This window comes from Zosterops lateralis, assembly GCF_965231275.1.
Source record: "Zosterops lateralis genome assembly, chromosome: 2".
NCBI classification, from domain to species: domain Eukaryota; kingdom Metazoa; phylum Chordata; class Aves; order Passeriformes; family Zosteropidae; genus Zosterops; species Zosterops lateralis.
In genome coordinates this window covers 85625206-85641752 of record NC_139763.1, presented here as the reverse complement: position 1 = coordinate 85641752, position 16547 = coordinate 85625206, and the positions used below count along the sequence as shown (strand labels likewise).

Genomic DNA, 16547 nt, shown 5'->3' with positions numbered 1-16547 from the left:
GAATTGCATCCAGAGCAACCCATTTTCCTCTGTCTTACTGCTGAGCTCCATGCTCAGAGACACAGTAATATTGTATGCACAACTCACGAGATGTGCACACTTATATTACAGCTGCCACTTGGAAGGCCAATGGAGGGAGGAGGGAGTAACAAATGCTGCATTGTCAGTTTGCAACAATAAGGAATCATTTTCATTCCTTGTGCACAAGAGCTCCAATTATAATCTAATTCAATTCAGATTAACTATGCTTTGATGGCATTTCCATTACATAAAAATAAATTTATTAGCCAAGTATAATATGTTTTGTCTATAGTTCCAATGCTAATAAGGAGACTGTTTAAATACTTTAATGCTGCATTTTAACCACAGTTATAAGCTATTTCCTCAAAATTTATAATCAGGGTGTGCAAATATTACACTGGAAACTCACAGAAAGGGAAGTTATCAGGATTTACAGGTGAGCTGCTAATAAAGGCTTATAATCCATTTGGTTTAAATCCCACCCATTAAGAATTTTCATAAGGTTTTTATCAAAGATCCTTTCCAGGTGCTTCATCCCATGCTAATTGCATGATCTGGTGAAAGGTGGCAAACATGATGGGATCAAATTAACACTGCTTTATCTAAGGGTTGTTAATGATTCATTGCAGGATTGTCTAAACTACAGACAGCTAATCTTATTATAGCACCGGAGCTGAGTCTTTATGTTCTCTAAATGATCTTGATGGCTTCTGTGCCACAAGGCTCTCCAGCAATGCTCAGCCTGTCCCTGAGTTCCTGATGGGTTTGTATCCTGCTATTTTAAGTGCTATTCTGGGGTCTTGAGGACAGGCTGCTCACTCTTGCCCTCTTTGCCCAGTGCACAAATGGATGGAGGCTCATAACTAATTAGGCATTCTGATTAGTGGAGCACATATTTATGTTTCCATCCAGGGCTGTAAGGCATGTGTTTGAGCTATTACAAATGAGAACCCAAAGCAATCCTCCCTCCTGCACAAAGGAATCACAAAGTTGGATCAGCATCTGCATCACTTTGCTGGTCTTCAAGCAGTCATTTGCCTTTTGGCAGACTGTGCACAGGATGTTGGCATGGAGTTTGGAGGCTGACAATTCAGCTCTGTGCTAAAACATGAGGGGCTTTACAGAGTTAAAACAAACTACGAAACTGTGTACTGTGAGAAAATACACTCAGCACAAACTCAACCCATTTAGTGCAGGAAAGACCCTGACAATCCATCTCAAGGTAAATGATAATTTTGGTGTAACCCGTATTTGAACTGAAATGGCCACTGCTTGGGCAGCTTGCTTTAGTCAGGAAACGGTTGTCTTGGAAGAAGCTAGATACCACAGCTCTGGAACCAGTCAAGATGGATGCAGTAACAGATGGAACATTCTGATTACTCCAGATTGACATCTATGGAAGCTCCATTTTAATTACATTCTACAGTGACAGAAAACCAGACCCCTGCTGTACTTATGAATTACTTTCTATTCCAATTTACTTATCACGGATGCCATTAGTTTATGTGAACAGAAATTAACACTTGTTTTCTTTTTCTCTTTCACAGTTTCTTTTCAGAACAAAAACACTTTCACTGGAAAGTCATAATGGAATCAAATTATATCTGAGGGAAAATTAAAAAAAAAAAAACAAAACACCAAAGCACCATAAATAGCCCCCCAAAGTTCTGAAGTAATATCTTCCAAAAGGAGTAGGAAGACAGAAATGCCAAAGGCAATTTGGTCCATTAGTCAGCCTTCTCCAATTATTTATGATGAGCAATTTATCCAATCATTTTAATAGTCTTATGGGGAAAATGCATTTTCCACAAACAGATCAACAAATTAATATTTACTCCTTTCCCTGCAGTTTAAATCTCCTTTTTCTTCCTTAAAAAAACATCTGTAGATAATGTATCTAAGCTTCTGAGTTTGTCATTTTCTTTGCAAGTGCAGTTGCTTACATGGGTAAGAGATTTATTATAGCAATCTAATAGATCAAGCAACAAGAAGATCTAATGACTGGACTCTAAAGCTGAATTAATTGACTCTGGATAGGCTGCATAATTTTTTAATTTTAATTTTTTTGGAGGGGACAGTTAGGGCAATTAGTCATTGGGATAACTTATCTGGAGATAAGGCAGACTTCCTACTACTGCAAATCTCTGATACAAACTTTCTAAAATACATATTTCAGCTAAACTGGAAGATGGAAGCTACCTGTCAAACTCCATGGCCTTTTACTTGTAGGATGTCAGGTTAGATGAGCATAATGTTCCCTTCTGCCCTTAAAATTTATGAAGTATTTATTTTAGACATGATCTGTACTAGTCACCTAGGTCAAAGAGTGGGTCAAACATCTATGAAAAACCAGACAAGCAGATACAAGCATCACCATGGGGCAGAAATTTGTGATCTTCACCCTGTGAAGTGCTTCAGCCAGGTTCTCAAAATGATGACCAGAAAGCTGAGGGCAACCTGCAGTTCTAATCCAGCAGCTCAAATGACAGTTTGAAGCAAAACAACTATCACTGAAATGAAATATTATCACCTTAGATGGCAGGTTACAGCTGCTGAAAATGTGCTTGTGTCTTTTGCTCATTTCTAGCCTGTAAATTAAACATAAATTTACAATTGATACATAAAGGGGGAAAAAAATCAAACAAAACTCAACTCCCCCCAAAACCCTATTAAGACTTTGTTCCAGAGTGCAGAAAAAGAATCACCACCATGCTTCTGCACAAGGTAGTTACAACCTCTCCTTTTACCTAATGCTGGTGACACAACCTCTGCAAAGGTGCTTGGTGGAAACACCTCATAATCACAGAGCTGGAGGCACTTCAGAGGCATTGGCTCAAACAATTAAAGAAGTAGGAGTTCTAATCTGTGAGGAAACAGCCTCTGAATAACTTGGGAAAGTGATGACTAAACTCTAAGTTGGATCTTGGTGAATTTTATGGGAGGTTTTCAGTTTTGCAGAGGTTTTAAAGGGATCTTGATGAAGGACAAAGATATGCTAATCAATAACAAATGTTCAAAATGTGTGAAAAAGAAGAGGAAAAGGAGTATTTAGCCACTGCACAAGGTATAAATAAGATGGAATTAGAAAGGAAAAAATAAAAGTGAACATTTCTAAAATATCAGAATTTATAACAGGTTAAAGATGAAAAGAAAATGGGTGGAACAATCCAATAGAACAGAATTTGGTTTTTATAGTTTTAACTAACTTTTCTCATGGATGATGTATTAGGAGTTGACAAGACAGGAAACAGATTTCCTAGTCCTGGGAGATGAACCTGGATAATGCCTTGAGAAATTTTCAGTTGGTTCTGTAAGTTCAAGGCTCCAGTTTTTTATCTTTATTGTATTTCAAAGCCCTCTGACTTGAATCTTTCCAAGACAAGAGGTTTTCAAAAACAGTCTTGTTTCCCAATTCTTTCCCTATCAAATCTTCAGAGCAAAACCATGTAACTAGGATCTACCAGGGACTATACTCTGCTACTGGATTCAGCAAAAAAAAGAGGGCTGGCTTTTTGATAAGATCCCATCTACATACATACCTTCAGATCATGTTTTAGAGGTTTATGTCTTATTGTCTGTCTTTCATGCATGAAGTTGAATTTGATATCTTTTGAACAGTAAGTTGCACAGTATCTAATCTTCTGACCTGTTCAGTGAAAAAGTGCCACAATAGTTCTCGTCTTTTGCCTTCCTATTATCCATTATTTGTGCATTCCTATCCAGATAGTTAAATTATGAATAATGATGACTCAGAGGAAGGAAATCTAGTTCAATATTTCTTTCCATTTGTATTAATGATCTTTATTTTTCCATCGTTTGAGTTTGGGTTTTGTCATTGTTGTTAGTTTTGGGTTTTTTTAACTGGAGGGCCAACACTTCAAGAAAAATCACCAATTCTAAGAAGAGATGGTTGTTATCTTACTGATACTTACTGATCAGCAAGTGACCAGATCCTACAATGACCCAAGGGCTCTCTTGGTTCAACAGGAGTTAATGACTACTGAAGATACACAACCTTTCTCATCATTGATCCTTATTTATACAGTTCAGAAAAACACTGAGAGCAGGAGAAACCATGTTGCTGGCAATAAGGCGTTTATGGCCTTGAGAAGGTACTGTTTCCTGGCCATCTGTAAGTAAAGCCTCAAATTTTCTTCTGACTCTGAAGCTGCTGCAAATGATATGAAATACTGGTGTTGGATACCGAAATATTTTAATAGTTTTAATTACAATATAGGAATATGCTGAGCTCATTTTGTATGCATCCTCCCCCTTCTAGTAGTTGGCCTTCTGTTTGTTCTTTGTGGAGGTGCTGGATAATGCGTGTGATGTATTCAGGCAGCTCTTTCCAGATGTGAAGCTGAATGCATGAGGAAGAAAAAAATGGTCAGGCATGAAAAAGTAGTAAGTGAGAACTGAAAAATAAATTGCAAGCTTCTTCAAACAATATTTTATAGGATAAAAGAGATAGCTGTCTCCAGATGGATCCCAAATCAGTCCATCTGTTTGGTTTGTACAGAAGCAGTCCCCAAGCAAGGAGTGATGATTAAGAAATCAGTCTGAAAAGGTAACACACCCCACACCAAGTTAGCAGGGACCTCTCTCTGTTTCATGTCAGCCAAAAAAGACAGACTTACTGCTGTGTCTACACCAGGGACATGGCATCATCTTTGCTCTGAACCTGGTGTGGGCTTCTGCAGGTGCGAGTCTTTAAAACTGGAAAGTCCTTAACCCCACTCTACACTACCTACATGTCCAACTGGATCCATCACAGCAACTACACCCTCCAAGCGCTCCCAGAAAAAAGTCCTGCATGTGCTGGTGAAACCTTCTGCTACTTAACACATAGGAGAAGACTGTAAATTATGAGCAGCCATAGTGTCTGTCCTGGTCTTCTAGGAACTGGAGCATTCACCATAACCTTCCTGTGTGCCTGAAGGCAAGGACTGGCTGCAGAGTGAGCAAAGATGGGATTTTTTTCTGAAAACTCTAGCTATGCAGAAACCGGGATACACAGAGGAGAAAAAACCCTGACATCCGTCTAGACTCAGATGCCAGCATGAACAGCCACTCCATAGAGCAGGAAAGCACTGAGCACATGGCTTGTGACAGGCTTTATATTGCCTAAAATGGGAGCTACCACAGCAGCCCAACAGCACGAGAAACGGGCTACAGAGAGGCCAGAAGGAGGAATGGTCTGGAGCGTGCTGAACAAAGAGGAAATCACGTCATCAGGAAGAGAATGTATGGCCCTTGGCAAGACCTCTGGTAACAAAATCTATGCTAACCATATCACCTTGTAAATTTGGTGAATGCATGTTTCCTCTGGATAACATTTTTATGGCAAAGAAAATCTTTCCTCAAAAGATAAATATGTTTCAAAGGAAGTTTGAGTGAAGTTTTAACAGATCACACTTATGCTTTTGTGAAAGGAAAAGAAATGCAGCATTCAAACAGTACAAATGACAAATTTATGGCAAGCTGCAAGTTTTCTTGTGTTGGTTTTTTGTTTGTTTTATTTTTTCCTCCAAATTATCAATGAGGAGGCCAGCTCAGTTTGCTTTCCTGACATTATAGCAATCGAACATTATTTTTCATGCAGGTTGTTTGTTGCTCAGAGTGATATTAAACTATTTTAAACAAATAATCAAGGTTATCTACTATCAAACCAAGTTGTAGACTTAACAGACTGACAACATTATCTTTGGGAGAGGAAATGAAGTTTAGCATTCATTTGAACAAAATGAAATTAATTTAAGCAGTTACTAAAAGCCATTAAAACTCATCTCCCACTCAGTTTCATTAGAGACAAAATTAAGCGGACTAGGATAAGGGAATATCTCAGGTATCCTGACCCCTGTCAGTATTTTGTTAAGAGCTATTAATTTATAAAAAGCGCATTCTAATTCAGACTCATACAAAATCCTGGCACATGGAAACCAGAGATATAAGACCATACTTAAAAGGCAGGGATAGGCTATGGCAAGATCCAAAGATTCTTTGTGGATAATCAACTGGGAAAAAAATAGTAGAAACTATGAGTTGCTATAGCAAAGAATGCAAATAAAATCTTTGTATGGTTAGTCATTAAGCTGATGAGACTTGTGAGGTTTTTTTCCCTGGACTGTTTCTAGCAATCACACTTCCAAAAAAAAATATTTATTAAAGATTTTAGGAATTATCTTAAAGGGATAATCTAGGATAGAGAAATATGCCTTTAAAAGGGAATCAGAGCTTCCCAATCTGTGTAGTATACTGGTAGTTAATGCAGAGCTGACATGGTCATAGGTTACATGCATTAAGAGAAGGAAGAGCTTTCTGACTGTGAGTTGATCTTCAATCTCACAGAATCCTAGAAACATTTAAGTTGGAAAAGACCTTTAAGATGACCAAGTCCATCCACTAACCCATCCTTGCCTGTTGCCAAGCCCACCTCTAAGACATGTCCCCAGGTGCCACACATACACATCATTTAAATGACCACCAGGGCTGGTGACTTTACAACCTCCCTTGGCAGACTTGGTCCAGTTCCTGAGGAAACTTTTGGTGAGGAAGTTTTCCCTAATATCCAACCTAAACCTCTCCTGGCACAAATTAGGGACTTTTCCTCTTGATCTATTCCTTGTTTATTGGAAGAAGAAACTGACGCCCATCTTGTTTGAACCTCCTTTGGGGTAGTTGTAAAGAACTTACTTAGAACGGATAAAACCAAACAAATTGTACCAAACCATGTCTGGAAGCAGAAACTAGAGAGATTCAGATTGAATCAGTAGCATGATTCAGTGCTCAGAGAATGTATCTAGATTTCATGGTAACCCTTCATCAGTTAGACTGTTTAATTAAAGACTGAGCTACAGCACATCCATTTGAAAAGCAAAACACACACACAGGCAAAGGTTGTAAAATTGAAACAGAAGTTACTGAGTAAGCACTGTGCTACTGGATGAAATTGAAGAGAACTACCAGAGTGTCAGTTCTTCTGTGGACAGCTATGTCACTGAAGGATGTAGCTGGGAGTTACTGAGCATGTCCTTCTTGCCCCCGAAGCTCTGGCAGTCCATCTACTCCTGAACACTAAACTGGATTTTCTCCAAGTCCTTGACCCCAGACCTCCAGACACATCCAGGTAGTAATCCAAGAAAATACCTATTTCTGATCTGTCCCTGATTCTCCTGCAATGTGAGTGAGACTTCTGCACTGGTCAAAAGCCAAGGGGCTTGTGCCTCATCCTAACACCACCTTTGTTCCCTTGTGTGCAGCAGCAGTTTCCTGTCCTGGTGCCTTTGCTAGAGTTCTCCCATGTCCCCCAGCCCTCCCACTCCCCACATGGCAGATGACTGCCCCATGTCTCCACACTGCCTTGCTGGAAAGTGAGGGCAGAGGATCATATGGAGTCTCATTCACAATTGCTTTGTATCTGTAAAAGTTATAATTCCCATTCTTTTTCTTCTGCTCGGATGCAGAATGGTTTATACTTAATGATTCAGCCCACACTAGAAGAACACATCTATTCAGAAAACTGCCTGATGTGTTGATGATGATTTTTTTAATCATCGTCCATTTAAGATCAACAACATTTTCATCTTTAATCTCTAAAAAGTGGTGATTAGAAATATGTCAATTATCTGCTACATTTAGCTTGTTTTTGTAGTCTTGAAGAAAGTGCATCTCAATCTACATTTACGGAATGAACTTTTGAAAGCAAAAAGGTTATGTCAGTTTTGTAGTACCATAAGTACACTTACAGGCCGAGGTACCGCAAACAAATCCAGCTTTAGAATCATATAATTGCTAGCTTGAAAAGGACTTGTCAGATCAATGAGTCCAATGGTTAACCCAGCACTGCCAAGCCCACCACTAAACCATGTCCCCAAGTGGCACATCTACAGGTCTTTTAAGTCCCTCTGGGGATAGTGACTCCATCACTTCCCTTGGAAGACTATCATCACATCCCTTTAGCTAGCTGGAGTCAGCTGCCCCACCTGAGTCTCCTCCCATCTGCTTGTACCCCCCTGCAGAGTCCTCACAGATGGGATGATGTGAGAACCTGCAAAGTCCTTGACTCAATGTGAATGTAGCTAAAATTTTCTTCTAGCATCACAGCTACTCTCAACAACTTTGGATGTTTGCAATTATGGAGTTTTAAGTATTATCAGAAATATTTCAAGTACAACTTTGATTTTCTCCGCTATTTGTTTGGAAGACAAAAAACAAATAAATATTTCTCTTATGTATGCATATGTGTATGTGTATGTGTATGTGTATGCACAAGTGTATAAATATATATATGTATATGTAGATAATTTAATTCTTTGCTCCTTATTTTTTTACCTATATCTGATTATTAGTAATCTTAAAAGAATCTGTTACCCCATTCACCCATGGAGAAAACCAAGTTTCACAAGTAGTAATATATGGTCCTTTCTATTGTTGGATAAAAGGAACATGTTCAGACAAAATCTTATACAACTCTCTAATTATGAATAAATTATTTTGATGCAGCATAGTAGGTATACTATGCAAAAAGTCCTTATCTACTTTAGTTTATCCTCAGTAATTAATTTGATTAGATTTTTGTTTCCATGTTTTGCTTTGTTTAAACCAGATTTGACAGTGATGAATATCTTTTAAGAACAGCATAGCAAAAAAATTACTGACATTGTGTATGTAGAACCTGCTATAGGAGTTTCAAATACTCCAAACAGGCTTTGGATAGATCCATTGGAAACACTTTTAAGAATGAAGATATGCTAATTTTTTTTTTCTTTCAGCCATACGCTGCCACATTTAAGTGAAATACTGTATTATTTTACAAGGTGAAAAGAGCACAAAAGATTTTGACTTTCCAGTTGACAAATCACCCTGGGATTTCCAGGCCAGCTACAACAAGATTCCTCTCAGCAATTCAAAGTGGTACAATCTTTATCTCTGACTTTTACTTATTCTGCAGTTAAAAAAAAATGATGACCTATCAGCTTTCTGCTCAGTCAAATAAACTGAGTTGTGTTTGTATTCTTTCAGAGTTGGCTTTGAATGGAAAAGGTGTTCTGCTTTGATACCTGCTATGTATTTTACAAGTAATTACTATATTTATTCTTTTACATAGGAGAGGCATGTACAGACCTGCTGTGCCACTGTGAGCAGATGTGTACATGCCTACAACAGCACATTTATGTATTTTGTAGCTATCCAAAGGATCCTTCTGCTTCTGTCAGCTGCCTGGAAGGACTGTGTGTAATTTAAAGGAGTCTAGGCTGTCACTAAAGGAGAATGGGGAAAGATACAGTTGTAAACCACCCTGTATTCCTCATCAAGGACATAAAACTAGGTAGAGTCAAGTGGAAAACTTCATTGGAACAAATGTCTTGCATAAAGGAAAAAATCTACCAATAGAGGGGAATTTAAACAAAAGCCTCTGGGCAGACTGGCCATTCTCAGCATTACTGAGTAGCTACAGCTGCTGTGTCAGAGCCTTAGGGCAGAGCCTGACAGGGTTCCAAATAATAAAAATTGGGATGTTTGCTACAACTTGGTTCTCTTGTTGATACCATTCACCACATATTCCTTAATTTCATACACTGATGCTGTTGCTTCCATAAATTATCACATTTTATGGTTTTATTGCTAGCAAAATAAACTTTGATGACATATTTAAAAGGCATCAAGGCTATGAAAATTAATTTGTATTTGCAGAATATTTTTAAGTTGTATTATTTTCAATATATTACAGTCAAAGGTGGAAAAAAAAAAGTGTTTAAATAAAAGTGACACAGTGAAGGTTATTCTGGCCACATATACTCACAGACACATGTAAAAATGACTTGAAAGATGTCCCATCTGCCAGGTCTCTCCATCTGACTGAAGCAGGGAGTTGCTTTGCAGCCAACCCATGATAAATAGAATGAATTCAACAAAAAATGTGGCAGGCAGCTTCTTGTCAGTCTTACTAATTAAAAAAAAAGCAAACAGATGGACAAGCAATGACTCTTATTCAACAGGAATCTGGGCTCTTTAAGTGAGAAGGCACCCTCAGAATTTTCCTAGGATGTAAAAAGGAGTGTCCTTATAGATCAGTTTCCAAATTCTAGAACTTAGGGCTTGACACTGTATTTTTGATTGTCCTCCTGCAGCATCCTGGTATTGATCTTATACAGAGTTCTGCCTTGCCATGAAGGAACAGGGCTGAATGAGAAATGTCTTGGAGAAATGGGAGATGAAAGGGTAAGGGAAACGAGAGATCCCTGGTTTGATTTATTTATGCTGTCATCCATAGTATTTTTTAAACTTCAATTTATAACATATACAATATATAACTACATAATTGCATATTTTGATTTTTGTTTTTACCATTAATAATGTAATATATAATAGATATAATATATATTATAATATAGTCACCTTTGCACTAGTGACTTATTAGCACACCAACAGTTTCTGAGGGAGGATTGCTAAGAGGGAGGGCGATTGTTTCAGAAGAGCAGCAAGCCAGAAAGCAAACAAATGAAAGAGGAGAGGAAGATGCAATGCTTGAAACTTGCTCTGAGACCAGAGTGAAACAAGATGCAAGAGAGAACACATGAAATAACATGCGCTGAAGTGAGATGCTGCCAGGGAGGGTTATGTGGGCTCATGCTTCAAATCAGTGCAAAGCAACCAGATCCTGCAGATGATTATAAAGGTGAAAAAAATGAGGGAAAAGAAAGGGGATAGGCACTACTGGGCAGAAATGATGATGGCTTTATTTGCAGCAGCTTGGACAGAGCTAAGGGGGACTAAAAGTGAAGTGGAAGTGACAGGAGACAGACTGGAAAGTTGCTTGTTGATTGGCATCACACAGGCAATGGAACGTGGTTACTACTTTCTCAAAGAAGAATAAACCCTGATTCTGCTACATTCATGTCATAAGAATAGGACACAACCATGGACAGAAAAATTCTACATATAAAATAATCACAAAATCATAAAATCATAACATGGTTTGTGTTAGAAGGGATCTTAAAGATATCTAGGATCAATGCCCTTACCATGGACAGGGACAAAGTAACAACTAAAATAGTGGAAAAAAATATGATTTAAAATATGATTTAAATTTTTTTTCTTCCATTTTCTGTCAATATAAACATATAAGTAAATTATCTCATTTGAACTTTTGGCACCTCTGTTTAAGACATTAGAATGTAAGACATCATTTCTACAAAGACTCACAGACAATTTTTAAGCCTATACATGGTATAATGTTTGCAGGGCTTTATTCATTGCACCGTAGTATGTATGTAAGCTTTTCCAGGGCAGGAAAAATATCAATCTCAAGAATTCCAGAACTGATGAGCTGAGCTGCCAAAGCTGTGAGATTTAGCCTGAAAGTTATTAAAATTTCCTGTGTTAGCCTTCAAAATTTTGCTTTTTGAACACCCTCTTTTGACTTTGAGCATATCAGCCAGCTCACAACAGTTTTGAGTGAGCAGGGCCAGCTTTCCAGTCTCTTTGGGAGCCTCACTAGAAGAACCAGCTGGGACTAAATCACAAAAAGCTGCCAGCTGGTGTAGCCACCTTCCCCCCCCCCCCCCCCCCCCCCCCCCCGCCCCAAACCAAAATGCCCAATGAGAAATAATTATGTGTTTCTCTAGTCTACTATCTGCCAGCTCACTCTATAGCTCTCTTCCCTCCACCAGTCCTGAGTCTCCATCATTCAGTACGTCAATCAGTTTTCCATTCTTCACTGTAACACATTTTAAACCTGCCGTCAGTTATACTAAGTCACATATCCTGAAAGGAGCTGGAGGACCAGAACCATGGGGGGATATGCCCTGGAGTCCTGTCTGCATGCAGCACATGCCTCTTTTTCTCTGCCAATACTGTAACCTACTCTTTCTGCCTTACTCATTCCCAAACCTTCCTGATAATCCTGGAAGAGGAGAGGGGAAGCTGCATCCTCCTCTTTATAACTGATCCAACTGCCTGCAGTATTTGAAAGAGTCTAAAACTCTGACTATTCTAGAATCATTAATTTCTCTCATGAAAATTTCAACAAGATATTAAAAGGCTGCACTGGGGTCATATTTTTAAATTTCCTTTTATGAATATCTGAAAGTTCAGGTCTTCAAATGAAGCCATCACTTTGAAGATACAAATTTTTTAAAAAAATTAAATACCACAGAAATTTCAATAGAATTATTACAGTGAATCTCTTGCCTGTGAAATCTCTGAACAAATCTCAATTTAGACATCTAACTGATTTTCAAAATCAGTCCATAAACCACAGTGGGGTCAGTAGAAAAGTTCTAACAGATCTGCAAAAGGAAAGGGTGAGAAATCAAGTGAAATACAAACAGGTGACATCTCTTAGAGAGGAATATCTCCAACTCGAGATGTTAATTCTGAAATAAAAGAAGGCTAAAAAAATCACTGGAATTGATCATTTTTATCTTTTACAGCCTGACTGAATATATTTTGTTCTCTTTTAAAAATCACTAACACAAATCTCAGCAACCACATTTCAGGGAAAATCTAAAACCCAGATGTCCTGGTCCTGCTCCCAGTTATCCGAGCATTAAAATGAATAAGAAATTCATTAATGCCAATGCAGTTCAAATCAACATCAGCACTGTCATCTGTGGAGAACAGAGTATAACAGAATCACATCTACAAACCTTTATCAGTGTTATCATTAGCAAAGATAAATTGTGAAATCCTCAGTCTGTTCCTACTGCAGCAAAACTCCTCCTCACTGGTATGGGACTTTAGGACTGAGTATGAACGTCAAAGTTTGGACCCATCCTTGGAATCTCCCCAGATTCCATGCACAACTTTACCAATAGGATTTTCAGGATTGTAACGCTTCTGTGATTCAATTGTGGTTAGCACTGCCCCATAGAGTTTTGGATCAGACTCAAGGTCTATCAATTTCCCTCGAAGTTCACAGAGAAACCTTTTACCTTTAGTACCTGATGAGTGTATCAGAGTTCAAAAAACTTCTGCAGGACTACTGTAGACCTTATAATCTGTTTCCAACTGAAACAGACAGCTGGCTGTGCATAAGAGAAAGAAAGAAAGAAAGAAAGAAAGAAAGAAAGAAAGAAAGAAAGAAAGAAAGAAAGAAAGAAAGAGGAAAAGAGACACAACATCCTCTTCCCAAACCTACCAAAATTAAACTGTCTTCTGCACATCAAGCTCCCACTTTTCAAGGGGAGTGGTGATGGGAAAAGTGACAAGGAGAACAGTTCTTGATGTGACAGTTGTTAGTCATAGTGCTTAAATGCTCTACTGGAAAGCACTCAGATCGTGCAGTGATAAAATCTGGGTATGGAGCAGAGTAGAACACAATTCTTCCTTTTTCCATCATGTTTTATAGTCTACATCCTCTGCTCTCTCCCAAACATGATGAACTTTCTCTCTCATTAGGTACCAATGCAATTTGACAAACACATTGATTTAACTCATTCACTCAGCTGAATACACAGGGCGAGAAAAATAATCCTTTGGTGGCCTAAATCAAAGATTTACACTTTACTTTGCATATAGGAAACTCCTAAAAACATCACAGTACCCATGAGGCAATAAATCTAACTGAATAACAAAAGAATCTCTCCTTTTCTTTCCTCATTATTTCTTGTTTCAGATGCTTGGTCTTCGTAATTATTTTATTATTTATTCAGCACAGTAAATGTATTCAGAAAAAGACACAACTAAAATGACAATGCCTAATCCCTAAAAAGCTTTCATTACAAGCAGTACACATTATTCTGACTCTCCTTATTTTTGACAATTCCTTATTTTTCTGTCCTGAATAATTAGTGGAGTCAAGATGCCTCTTGCAATATTACATGATGTAGAGAAATCATTTTGAGCAATGTTGCACATTTTACAGGGCTGACCATGCTATCACTATGAGAAAAACCCCCCATACTCTCAGTCTGACAAAATCATATTTATTAAGGTTGAATTTTCAACTCAGAGATTTAATTTTTTTCAACTGCATATATTTCCTGAAGGATTAGTTGTAAAGCAGTCAATGGCAATATTTTTAATTTTTTTCTCTGAAATTATTTGAATTGAAGCCCTGTGTTCTGTTCCTATTACCCCTTTTTTATTAGTGCTTCTCATCACTAAATATCCAAGTACATAATAATAAATACTTCACAAAAAGAACTCTAAGAGTCATTAGAGATATTTTATAGTTGGGAAGGTGAAAGGGTATAAACCCAGCAAACCCAGGATTATTATTACAGGATTATTACTACAGGATCTTCCAGAAAAATCAACTATGGTAATATCTCAGGTAATAATAAATACCATTATGCTATACTTAGTTCTGAATGAAGCAATGCATCAGCTTATCCTCAACTTATTTTTCCATTGCCTGAAAATAAAGTTAATGATTATATTCAGTGCTAACATCACTAAGAGGAAAAAAAAACTTCAGTTATTAACAAGCATTATGTATAAATTCATGCTGTGTGAGTAAAATAAAAAGGTATTTGTTTCAGTATTTCTAATGAGATACTGAATAGCATTATGTTTGTATTGACACCAGCTAATTTGAGATGGAAGAGAAGAATGGTAACTCCTGCTCTGAGTGTTGGGTAGCAAAAATAGGCTGTTCTGTATTGATTTTATCCTACTTATTTTATACTTCTTTCATTTTATTTATTCTTACTCAATTTCATTTATGTTATTTTAATCTGGTTTGGGTTTTTTATTTTGTTTCAGTCTTTTTAAATTTCTTCGGGCATTGCTGTATTTAAACCACTTCAAATGTAGAAGCTTTTATTTAGCAAACGTGGCATTGATATAGCCACACAGCAGAGCCATCTTGAGAACAAAATTGAGTAATAACTGAAGCCCAGGTCTCCTTTTCCATTAACCATCATGGATTTGTGTCTTAAAATTACTCCATGGATTTCAGCCTTCCCTCCAAACCCTGGATCATCCGAGTACACACAATAGAACATACCCCTGGACAAACAAAAGAAAGGCAGATTCAACAAAGACTGAGCAAGAATGAGAGGTACCAGCATTGTAAATCTAATGTGACATTTGAAAACATTCCTTTTTTCTGTTCATTTCTGGCTCTTTTGCCTTTTAGGTTATTCAGCCTGCAAAAATCGTCTTTTTTTCAGGTCAAGGGTTATGTTTTATTCTCATTGCTGAACATAAGAGGGACCCAATTCAGGGCATTTTTATAGTGTAGAGTAAATAATAAACATGACCAATGTTAAGAGGCGCTTATTTTCAGGAGAGAGTGCTGACATTTCACAGAGCTGCTCCTTTATCTGTATTTTTGATTAATCTATCAGCGACTTTTTCTGCAGCTACACATTTGCAAACATGATATTGAGAAACAACGTAGGAGGAAAAATCAGAGGTCCCTGGGAAGAGATGGCTGTATTTCAGCACAAGACAAATCTCTACAAAACCAACTAAATTCCCAAGCCTGCATTTCCTGACAGCCAGCAGGGACACACAGAAGATGAGCCAGTGCCAGCCCAGGGACACTGAATTCCAGTATCTCACTGCAGCATCACAGCTGACAAACTTCCCAGTGTCACATAACCACACTGGCTTGTCTGGATCTGCCTTGGGAGCAGCTACAGTAAGACACATCCTTCAGCCTTATCATCCTGTAGTTACATGAAGAAGACAAAACTCAAGACAGAGAACAGGAAACAAGATGACCCAGGTAGTTCTGTAGCAAAAAGGGTTGATACAGACATCACCTGCTGCACGTATGGCTAAAAGTGAGAGCCACTGCAGGAGGCTGAACTGCATGGGGAAACAAGGACAAGTTGTGTTTGAGATTACTCCAGAAATCCTAATTAAAACCTGCACAACACTCTGTGAGGGGAAAACTAAAAGTAGGAGGTAAGTTGGTCTCTTATTAAGACAGTTAAGAAAAACTTCAAAAGAGCAGCAGTACATATACAAGAGAGCAGGAAAGGGACTTTTGACAAAGGTATGGAGTAAGAGCATAAGGAGGAGTGGCTTTAGACAGAAACAGTGAAGGTTCAGGTTGGATATTAGGAAGAATTCTTTACCATGAGGGTGGTGAGGTGCTGGAACAAGCTGCCCAGAGAAGCTCTGGCAGCCCCATCCCTGGAAATGTTCAAGGCCAGGTTGGGGCTTTGAACAACCTGGTCCAGTGGAAGGTGTCCCTGCCCATGGTGGGGGATTGGAAATAGATGATTTATAGGGTCCACTTCCTCAAACCTTTCTGTGATTCTATAATATGTGAGCAAATAGCAGATAAGTTAATGAGTGTCAAGGTTTAAAACAAACTCCCTTTTGCTTTAGTGACTGAGTTTAGCTGGGTGAGAGAATTCCAAAGCTTTTGTTTTATTGTTCTTTCCACAGGAAAAAAAAAAAGAAAAAGAAAAAAGATTCAAGGGAGACTTTGCTCAAGATTAATTATTGAATGTTCCAGAGCTTTATAATATATTTATACACTCCCTTGAGCTTGGCAAGCTCTTTCTCTCTTTCTTTTTTACTCTGTCATCTCCAACCCAGCACTTTTCACTCAAACACCCAAT

The 16547-nt window shown here is 38.0% G+C and overlaps 1 long non-coding RNA gene across 1 annotated transcript; it reads right to left on the bottom strand.

The window, feature by feature from the left end:
- Positions 1–4263: 4263 nt before the first annotated feature.
- On the bottom strand, positions 4264–16234 carry LOC310923959. Its single transcript, XR_014592727.1, has 3 exons — positions 16056–16234; positions 9824–9967; positions 4264–4381 (listed from the first exon to the last, which is right to left on the bottom strand). It is a non-coding gene; the product is annotated as an uncharacterized lncRNA (long non-coding RNA).
- Positions 16235–16547: the final 313 nt, after the last annotated feature.